General features: G+C 30.7%; 4 long non-coding RNA genes across 4 annotated transcripts; all 4 read right to left on the reverse strand.

Moving 5' to 3' along the window:
• Positions 1-473: 473 nt before the first annotated feature.
• Positions 474-1989, reverse strand: LOC145055252 (uncharacterized). The gene is made up of 2 exons (XR_013685114.1): positions 1293-1989; positions 474-1202 (listed from the first exon to the last, which is right to left on the reverse strand). It is a non-coding gene; the product is annotated as an uncharacterized LOC145055252 (long non-coding RNA).
• A 32-nt stretch (positions 1990-2021) lies between these two features.
• On the reverse strand, positions 2022-6248 carry LOC145055250 (uncharacterized). The gene is made up of 5 exons (XR_013685112.1): positions 4806-6248; positions 4365-4461; positions 4215-4293; positions 3613-4136; positions 2022-3357 (listed from the first exon to the last, which is right to left on the reverse strand). It is a non-coding gene; the product is annotated as an uncharacterized LOC145055250 (long non-coding RNA).
• A 125-nt stretch (positions 6249-6373) lies between these two features.
• On the reverse strand, positions 6374-7753 carry LOC145051985 (uncharacterized). The gene is made up of 3 exons (XR_013683885.1): positions 7091-7753; positions 6897-6982; positions 6374-6765 (listed from the first exon to the last, which is right to left on the reverse strand). It is a non-coding gene; the product is annotated as an uncharacterized LOC145051985 (long non-coding RNA).
• Positions 7754-7822: 69 nt separating this feature from the next.
• On the reverse strand, positions 7823-9487 carry LOC145051986 (uncharacterized). Its single transcript, XR_013683886.1, has 4 exons — positions 9354-9487; positions 8937-9223; positions 8287-8374; positions 7823-8181 (listed from the first exon to the last, which is right to left on the reverse strand). It is a non-coding gene; the product is annotated as an uncharacterized LOC145051986 (long non-coding RNA).
• Between the last annotated feature and the right edge of the window lie 1147 nt (positions 9488-10634).

Below are 10634 nucleotides of genomic sequence, written 5' to 3' on the forward strand. Positions count from 1 at the left end.
AACAACTATTTTTCTCTGGTCCTCTTGTTCCAAGTTCATCGTATGGAATCTGCAAGATCACTTTCACTACATACACTAACAAAACTAACCCATGAATGTACATATGAACATAACTTTCCATGCAGATCAATCATAAAAGCAAATGAGTTTTTGTACCATAATTCAAGAGGTTAACAACTTTTGAGAAGCAGTGAAGTATGTAAAACTCATGGAAGTGTTGTGTAGGCTAAAAATCAATGGACAAATAGGTACTTTTAAATTTTAAACTTTTCTAAAAGCGAAATATTGTAACTTTCATGAAAAGTGTTGTAGTATTTGAACATCTTGTACTTTATTTTTGCTTGTTGATCAACTCATCAAGTTCACAGAGAGCAAGGAACAAGCATGAAAGAAAACAAAGAGTCAATTTTGATGAGTTGATAGGATGCTCGATATGTTGTATTTCTTCTGACTTTTTTGTCCTTATCATCATCTTTTTAGTTTTTTGCTCATGTTTTTTTTTTTCAATTTGTTGGCACATTGGATCTTAATTTAGTTTTAGTTGTAGTTTAATTTTGGGTTTTGGTTGATTTGAGTGAGGTATTTTTGGTTTAGAGGATGAAGGAGAAAAAGACGAGGACAAGTTAGTCATTTCACTTGGACTTCACGGACATTTTGCAACACCATCAGCAGTTCAGTACCACGGACAAACCTTACAACAAAACTATACTTTTTTGACCACTTGTGCAACAAATGAAATATCTAGATGAAAACCATAACTTTTGAAATATCAAAAGGACGAAATACTATTGTCTGTCCCCTGGGGTATCCAAAAAATATCATTTTCCAGGTAAATACTCTGCAACATGAAATTGCAATAAATATAATGTGGGTCAGGGTGATAGAAGTTGGAGGGCAAAATAGACATTTAGATGTCACTGGTTTTTGATAGTCATGTACTATGATGTTAACGAAGACAACATACTGCCTCTCCTCTCTGTGTATGTTGAATCATATGAATATGATCCCATGAAAAATGCCCAAACCTAGAATTACATGTCATTAACAGATTTAGTTAAAACTAGCCAAAAGGGTAAATGTGTAAATTGTACCAAAAAATAAAAGCCTCTTTTTCGCAAGTGTTCCACTCCCTCATCGAATATTCTCTTTTTTAATGCATCTGGATCCGTGACTCAGCCTTCATAATCCAAAAAGCTTGACCTCTGAATAACAAAAGAGCAACTTGCTTATTCTGTTTATATTGAATATAGACAATGCACTATTTTTTTTACCAAAAAGAGCAGCGTACTTACATTTCTTTACCAATAGAAGCAATGTATTTATACTTTGTTCTTTATCCATAGTAGTAGCATACTTATATACTTTTACCTGTAATAGCAACATATTTTTATTTCCCTACTAAAATGAGCAAAATGTACTTTAATTGGTAAAGAGATCCAAGTATGTTGCCATTTTTATAAATTTAACATCTAGGTGACTACCAAACATGTTATGAAACCATGAAATAAGTAGCAAAAATTCAGAAAAGTATATGTTACTACTATAATAAACAATCTAATAGAACATAAATACATTACAAAAAACTAAAACAGTACTGTAGAGGAATAGGACATTTCCATAAATTTGTTGATCAACTTCAAATATTTTGAATATAAAATGCTATAAATGTTAACCAAAATGAAACAAGTTCAGATTTTCAAAATACTTAGATTTTTAAAACGCAATGTCTTAATAGGTAAATACATAAATGTACAATGTCTTAATAGAAAAACAGTAGAAAGTACTATAATTGGCAACCGGAATCAAACAAACTTAATATTTTCAAGGCAAAAGGTCTTGTGTTAGACTATTGATTGCATTTACGATTTAATATTAAGTATTTTTTTTATTAGTACCCTATTAGACATCTTAGATGTATATTAAGTGATCAGCAAAGTAGAATTTGGTTTCTTACCTTGGCATATCATATATGGTCATTTAGTTTTTTTTTTTTTTTTTTTTTTTTTTTTTTTTTTTTTTTCTAGATTTCTATATGCTCTTCTTGACTGCTCCAGTTATCCTATCACATAACCACAAATTAGTAATTGAAATACATATTTTAAGATTTGTTAGACAGCTTACAATCTTCAGAAATTCATATAACATGGGGAAGAATCTATGTGTTGATAAATGTCGCAGAGTAGATTAGATGACCCTAATAATAATCCGTGATGACAATGTTTTTGTTGTTAACCAAAACTACACTAAGATTAAAATCAATTAAAAATGATAATAGAACATCAATACATGATTTAACTTGATAAACAAACCAACAAACTACATTATGTTAAACAGAACACATTCAGACCATGACTAATCCAAGATTTTGACCACAGTTATTTTATTAGTAAAATGCAAATCAATGAAACAGAAACAAGAAAAAAAAATTAAGTGCTGGAGTCTTCCATGATCACATACCACAAAAAGAGATTTGACTAGAACATTGTGATCTGACAGAATCTGAAATACATTCTTAAACGATATAATTTCTTGTCTTGTCATTTTCTTTCTCCAAGGATTGATATAATTTCTTTGGATTATAGAGATGTTTGGAGAGCGTGATGGATTTATATAAAAACTCATTTACAGAGCATACCTTTAAATCTAATTGCAATTTCCTTCACCATTGTATCTTTCAAGAAGTACTTTAAACATTAATTTATTACATCTTACCTATCAATAAATAATCTTTAATCGGCCTTCTACTTGTCTCCTGAAAAAATCTTATAAATGTTAGTCATAAAAATCAACTCCAGGTTAATTTATTTTAATGCATGCCACAGGAAGAAGAGAAGAGAAAGGAAGGATTATTATTGTTTTTCAAAGTACGATGTCTAAATAAGAAAAAGTTGTACGTACAAGACTGTAATATAAAGGAATAAAACTAGGATGCTATAAATAGCCTGAAGGTGAAATCCATAAAGGAAGCATGTGTTTCATTTCTGCCAATATCTTAAGTTGCTATGTATTGCATGTAATTATGAAATTCAAATACATATCATAATAAACTTGATAACTAAGGAATGAAAAAACCTCTCTGATGATCCATCGTGGACCAAAAGAAAAAAAAAGATCCACAAACATGTTGATACCTAGGATCCATGTCAGTTGAAGAAGAAACAAAAAGGCTTGCACATTCATTATAATCAAAGACTTACATGTAACTAACTTAAATGGGAGAATGAGAAGCAATGCACTTTACATGTAACTAACAGGATGATCAAAGGCTTCATGGTCTGAAAAGACATATGCTGCATACAAGTTCAACTTCTTTATTGAAAAACTGGAACCTTGTTTGTACAAAATCAGGTTGACAACCTGCAGGGGAAACTAATTAAATAATGTTAAAAGGATAAAATTTTAAATCTTACAACTATGTGTAACTTTTATGCAGTATAAGTGCAAAGGTAGGTGAAAAGCTCCTTTGTCACCTACTTAATTGAAAAAAAAAACATTTCTCAGAAAAACCTACTAACATTAAATGGCTAAATTGGCTAGTAAACAAGTTACTTAATTGGAAAGCATTGTAACATGTGATGAATGTTGTGAGCATCTAAACAGATAAATTTATACCTTAGCATTTTGCTGTCAAAAATCTGATGCATACAACATTCACAATTTGAACTTCTATAGCCTGTAGGGGCAAAGTCATGTATAATTAGTTTCTTGTCTAACAAAATTTGCAACTATTAAATGTTAAAAAAAGGTACATGAATGCCATGATCAAACTTTCATATATAGGAAGCCAAAACATTTTCAATATGACCAAAAATCAAAAAATCAAAATCCATAATTTACAAAACATGGAAGAATCTGAACAAAACCTTAGAAACAGGGCAAAGCATAACAGAAATGACCATAACCAAAGCCACTTGTCCATTTTTTTTTGCATAAAACAACGATAAAAGAAAATATTGCTATTACAACACTGTAATAAAAAGAAATGAAACTAGGGTGATATAAAACACAAATAAATGGAAGTAAGTTCCATGGCATCAGGAGACAAGGGTGATGCACCTGAAACCATAAAAGAAAGCTTGTCTTTTATTTTGTTAAATACTAATCTGTCCCACATAGCATAGGAGATGCACTCTTGCCTGAAAGATATAATATATTCTTTAAAGTATGGAAAGCTAAAAGGCTCCCTTGTGATGATTTTTTTTATAAATAGTTACCTTTAAGTAATGCTTGCCTCCTCGCATTAAATGCAATCTTTCTCTATGACCACCAGATGACATCACTGCATTCATAACACTGAAATAACCACACACCTAACTGAGCACCAATAAGCCATACAAATTGAAAATACAATAAATTTATCATACCCATCATATCATATTCTCTGTTACATAATCGTGGAACACTTCAGAGCATAAGAGGTCTCAATTTCACCATCATCTCATCCATCAATTTTAAGTTGTTCTACATGAATGAAAATACATTGCCCATTAAGTCAAAAAGAAACAACAGTTTTATCATGATGTGATTAAGTACAATAAGGAAATCATTATCATGAACTTAATTCAGACAGAACATGAAATTTGAGTTTCTTAAATACTAATAGTAAAACAAAATTATCTATTAAAATATTAATATATGATCAAGTAACAAAAATTGCCACCAGAAAAAACAAGATGAAATCCAAACTTTTTTAAGATGATTGGTTTGGTTGAAAGAAAATGTAACAATAAGATGCTTGTTCAAGCATATCACAGCTGAATGCAGAGGTTCCTGCAAAAAAATGATTTTCTTTTGTAAAGAATTACCAGGCATACGAAATAAGTGTTGAAGGCATTTTCCATGCAATATTCAACATCTCTTTTTTTTTTATTGATTCTACATGAAGCATGTTAATCCCATCATTTCCTGAAGATAATACACACAAGCATGAGTTTTAGGAACATAGGTGATGGCCAACGACTTTGTATTTGGATCAAAAGTTAAACCAAAATTAAAACCAAAACAAAGTAAAACAGCAGCAACGCTCCTTCTGAGATACAGTCGTCACCACCCAAAAGGAATCGCCGGGCAATCCAACTTGAAATTCTTGATACAGATATACCACGAGATTCTCAAATCAGCCTCCAAGATCACCTCCTAATCCTGCCAAAATTAGGATAGCAATGGAAAATAATCTCTAAACTTAGAGAATTAATTTTAAGGAAACCTCCAAAAATTGCCTTCTTTCCATTCATCATTCCTCCATACATACAGGGAAAAAAAGGAAAAACAAAACCCACCACCCATTTAGCTACATTTAGGGAAAGTAAATAACTGTTGTAGAGAAGCCAAAATAAACTAAAATAATAAGGAAAATAAAATAACATGGAAATAAAACAAAATACTCTTGACTGATATGTGGAGGAACACGTGGGGTAAAATCTACAATCATGTGATGGAAGGTTTTGATTGAATTAGGTTGACCCATGTATTCACGTGATCGGGTTCTGGAGTCGGTTTCGGGTCTGTCATATTGGGCGGGTCTTTAGGAACTTGCCTATCAATAGGGGTATTTCTGGAAATACACAAACAGGGTCATAGACTCATATCTTTTGTAATCAGTGGATAGAAGGCGGTAATTTGATAAAGCAAAGTTCATAATTTCGTAACAGAAAAGCATAATCACCCAACACCCTTATTGGAACTAAAACTGTATCTTTTAACATTAACAGAAAAGCTAAATAAGAACATAAAAAGCATCAAGTGTTATATTGTTTTAAGGGAAAAAACATACATGTTAAGAGTTTGATTCTCAGGGGATCTTCTTTACCTTTTCTCCACCATAACCTCTTTATTTCAAGACTTCCACCAGCAACATTTGCAATCAGGTTTCCACGGGAAACTACTACAGCCTCCTTACCATGTAGGAAAAGGAATAAAGGTTAAGAAAAGATTCAACTTTAGTAGACTTGAAAAGAAAAAAAAAAGCACAAGTGAATAAGAAATAGAAACATCTGGTTTCCACTTGTCTAACATGTTGCAGCAAAATCATCTGGTTTTAATGCACAAAAAAAGGTGATGGTTGTTCCTTCACTAAAGCACCAACTCATATGCAAAAAAATCAGCAATCAAATGGCAGAAATCATGAAGGATTAACTCAAATTAAAGAAGCTCATGTTATTGGAGATAGATGCATAAGTCTGTTATAATGAATAACAAGACAGAGAATATTTTTGAAATTACAATATTCCAAACAAAATGAAACAAAAGTAGGATGTTATAATAAACAAATCAACAAAACTATGTTGCTCTTTCTCACATTAACCCAAAAAATATATGATTGAAATCAAAACACAATCAACTTTCTTGAGAAATCTGATTGTCATACATCGAACCATGATCATGGAAGTTTGTTTTCTTAAAAAGCATGCTACTGAAACATTAGATGGAAAATGGATTAAAAATATTTTACAAAATGACCAACAAAAATGGATGCAAAAGACATAAAACATGAGAATAACTGGAATGCAGATGCAATGACACTACCTGTGCATTGTTAGCCTCTTCTGTTAATGAAACGAGATAGCATAACAGGGGTTGTCTTCAATGTCTTGAGCTGCACATCCATAACCTTTTTATTTTTCAAAGAGACTATTAAACAAGGAAAAGAGAGCACTTACATTGGTTAAATAAATCTTTGAGCTTAATTCCATCCTACATATATGCAACAAAATTATTGCATTGGCTTTGATTGATGACTAGAAGCCACAATTTCCATCATACCACCTGTGTCAGAATCATTGATATTCGATAATGAAGTTTATCCATTAATAGTAAAACAAAATTATCTATAGAAGTATTAATATATGATCCAGTAACAAAAATTGCCACCACAAAGAATGAGATGAAATCCATACTTTCTTAGCATAATTGGTTTGGCAGAAATAAAAGGTAATAATAAGATGCTTGTTCAAGAATATCACACAGCTGAATGACGAGGTTCCTGCAAAAAAAAAATTGAAGTTTTTTAGCAATATTCTCATGTATAATATTTTTATTCACAAAAGAGAATTGATTATTAGCTCATCAGAGATATGAAAATAGTACACACCATCACCCTCTTTATATTGAACACTTGTCACCATGTGGCATTCTCTTCCCTGATGTCCCAATTCGATAAATATAAGCACACCTTTTTAAATAGATAAAAGAACTGACTAAATAACAAATATCTTGTGTAAAAAAACTACCAGGAAAACTAAAAAAGCGTTGAAGGCGTTTTCCATAAATTTATACTCTGTTACATAATCCTGGAACACTGGCATAATACAATAGGTCTCAGTTATGCCATGTCATCCAACAAATTCAATACAGTGTAAAGTTTTAATTTGTTCCCCATTAATTCAAATAGAAACAACAGTTTTGCCATGATGTGATCAAGTACAATAAAGTTATCATTATCATGAACATAAAGTTTGAGTTTCTTACTCCAACTGAGCCACCATAGTTTGCCAATATGATCTGGTTGGAATTTTCATAATTTGTTGGTGTGCCAAAGGAAGATAAGATTTATGTAACTGAAATAAAGCATGGGGAACAAATTAATGGTGACACAATTGGCATTTACTTACACATCTGATGGATGGAACTTAATTAATGTGACTCAACAAAAGGTTTTGAAGTTACCTGAGCAATAAGTTTAGAAAATCATACACTTAACCTTTAACCCCACCCAGTTGTTGATGGAAGAGATGGGATCAAGCTCATCTAGCCCTTCAACCACCTATATATATATATATATATATATATATATATATATATATATATATATATATATATTATATTATCATTCAATATGAGTTCTTGAAGGTTGTAGCTTCATTTCAATAAAGAATCTTAAAGAAATGAACCAAATGATTAACTATCAAAACAACAGAAGTTATCAATTAAGTGACTTCATAACAAATCAAGAACAAATGAAGAACAGGAAAGATATAGCAATTCGAGATGCTATGGTCTCACAAAAGAAGAAGAAACTTCTAAAATATTCTGCCTGCCTTTCTAACAAAGGCCCTCCCATAATATATAACCTAAAATGACAGAGGATCTGCCTTAATTCCCAAAATGCCCCTGCTGTCCCGCTAACTTTGTAGTTCCCTCGTGGTTGTCTGTGGTCCCCTCTCCCATTGGAATCTTTTGTCTCTGATAGGTGAATTGCAAGGGTGGATGCACAATAGTTATCAATGACAAAAAGATCAGCAACTGAAATGTCAAAGTGATTGATTAGCAACTAATAAAAAATTTAACCTTTTGCAAATGGCAATGTCTGTGTGGCACACAAAATATGGCTTCTACAGAAAGAGCATTTCTGTATGCAAGAATGGCATGTTTTATCCTATACAAAAAGACACAACTTTTCAGAAGAATATAGACCACAAAAACTTAGAGAGCAGAGTAAAATATACATTCGGTCCCTGATTGTATACCTAATTTATCAATTTGGGTCCTTATTTGAGGTTCTTGTAACATTTCTGGTCCCTGTTCCAAGTAATTTGGCTATTTTTTTTTTGCAGATTTGTTCCCAAAATTATTGTCATTTTACTAGAAACAAAGATCAAAAAAGTTATAAACCTCAAAAAAGAACCAAAATTAAAAAAAAAAAAATCAGCTACATTCAGCGACCAAAATTTAAAAAATACTTAAAAAAAAGATAGATAAATTATTTATATACTGTATTTAATTATTGTTACAAAATCATTGATATTCAATAATGAAAATTATCTATTAAAATATTAATATAGGATCAAGTAACAAAAACTGCCACCAAAAAAACGAGATGAAATCCAAACTTTTTTAAGATGATTGGTTTGGTTGAAAGAAAATGTAACAATAAGATGCTTGTTTAACAATATTCTCATATATAATATTTTTAATCACAAAAGAGAATTGATTATTACCTCATCAGTTATACAACGGTAAAAACTGACATCCTCTTTATACTGACCACTTGTTATTAATATTTCAACCCACAAAAGACCACACGATGTGGCATTTCTCTTCCCTGATATCCTAATTTGCTAAATAAAAGCACATTTTGAAAAAAATAAAGAATAAAAGAATCAACCAAATAACAAGAATCTTTTGTAACAAATTACTAGGCGTACTCTGTTACATTATCCTGGAACGCTATAGAATATATAGTAGGTCTCAGTTATGCCATGTCATCCAACAACTTCAAGTTATCCTACACGAATGAAAATACAGTAATCAAGTAATAAAGAAACATCAGTTTTGCCATTATGTGATTAAGTACAATTAAAAAAATCATTATCATGAACTTAATTTGGAAAAAACATAAAATTTTTGTTTTTTACTCTTTGATAAAATCCAGCTGAGCCACCAACCATAGTACGCCAATATGATCTGGTTGGACTTTTCATATATGTGTGCCAAAGGAAGATAAGATTCATATAACTGAAATAAGCATGGACAATAAATATTACAACAAAATAATGTTGAAACAATTGGCATATACTTAATTTCAAGACTTCCAATAGAAAAAAACATTTACAATCAGGTTTCCATGGAAAAGTATAGTCCCTTAACTATGTAAAAAAAGGAATAAGTTCCACTTATATTAAGAAAAAAATTCAATTATAGTAGACTTGAAAAGAAAAAAACATAAGTGAATAAGAAACAGAAACCTTTGGTGTCCGTTTGTATAACATATTGTAACATCATCTGGTTTTGGTGGACAAAAAGGGTGATGATTGTCACTTCCCAAAAAAGCACCGATTCATATAGCAAATAAATCAGTAATCATATAGCAGAAATGATAATTTGATTAAGATTCAAGCTAACCTTACTTATGACCCCAAAAATCAAATTTCAATCTCTAAAATCCTGCAGCTAGAAAATTACAAACATAAGTCCAAATATTTTTGTAGTAAAGACAATTAAAAAACTGTTTCAAATATGCAAATGCATCCGAGTGTATGTTAAAATAATTGGAAAGGAAACATAACTAAAATAAACAGACATACAACTTTATGCACAACTTTTAGTTAGAACCACAGCACACTTCTGAGTTAAAAATACAAACAAATACATTATCTTTCCCTAAGTGAATCTCTAATAACCCAATAAGTTATTTAGTATTTTAATTTGGCTTGTGATTATTTACTTCTCTCTACATAATTTAATCCAGTAACATTTTTACCCTCAAAAAAATCAACACCAAGTGTGAAACATATCAACTACTCATGTCTTATTTGAAAATGTTTTCCTATTAAATTAATTTCATTCAGAGTTTTTGCAAACCTCGAATGAATAAGTACCAAAACTGAAAAAAAAAAAAAAGCTTCTGGGACCAAAAATCTAATAAAAAGATTGATAAATCATTCATATATATTGTTAGTTAATCATTGTTACAGAATCATTGACATTTGATAATGAAAAGTATCTATTAAGTAAAACAAAATTATTTATTAAGGTATTAAGATATGATCAGGCAACAAAAAATGTAATACATGATGGCATTTCTTGTACAGATCAGCAGACAGAGAGAATGAGATGAAATCCATATTTTCTTAACATAATTGGTTTGGATAAAATAGAAGGCAACAACAATAAGATGATTGTCCTGCAAAATATTG

Source organism: Lactuca serriola, chromosome 5 (assembly GCF_051521515.1).
Source record: "Lactuca serriola cultivar US96UC23 chromosome 5, Lser_US96UC23_V15, whole genome shotgun sequence".
Classification (NCBI taxonomy): domain Eukaryota; kingdom Viridiplantae; phylum Streptophyta; class Magnoliopsida; order Asterales; family Asteraceae; genus Lactuca; species Lactuca serriola.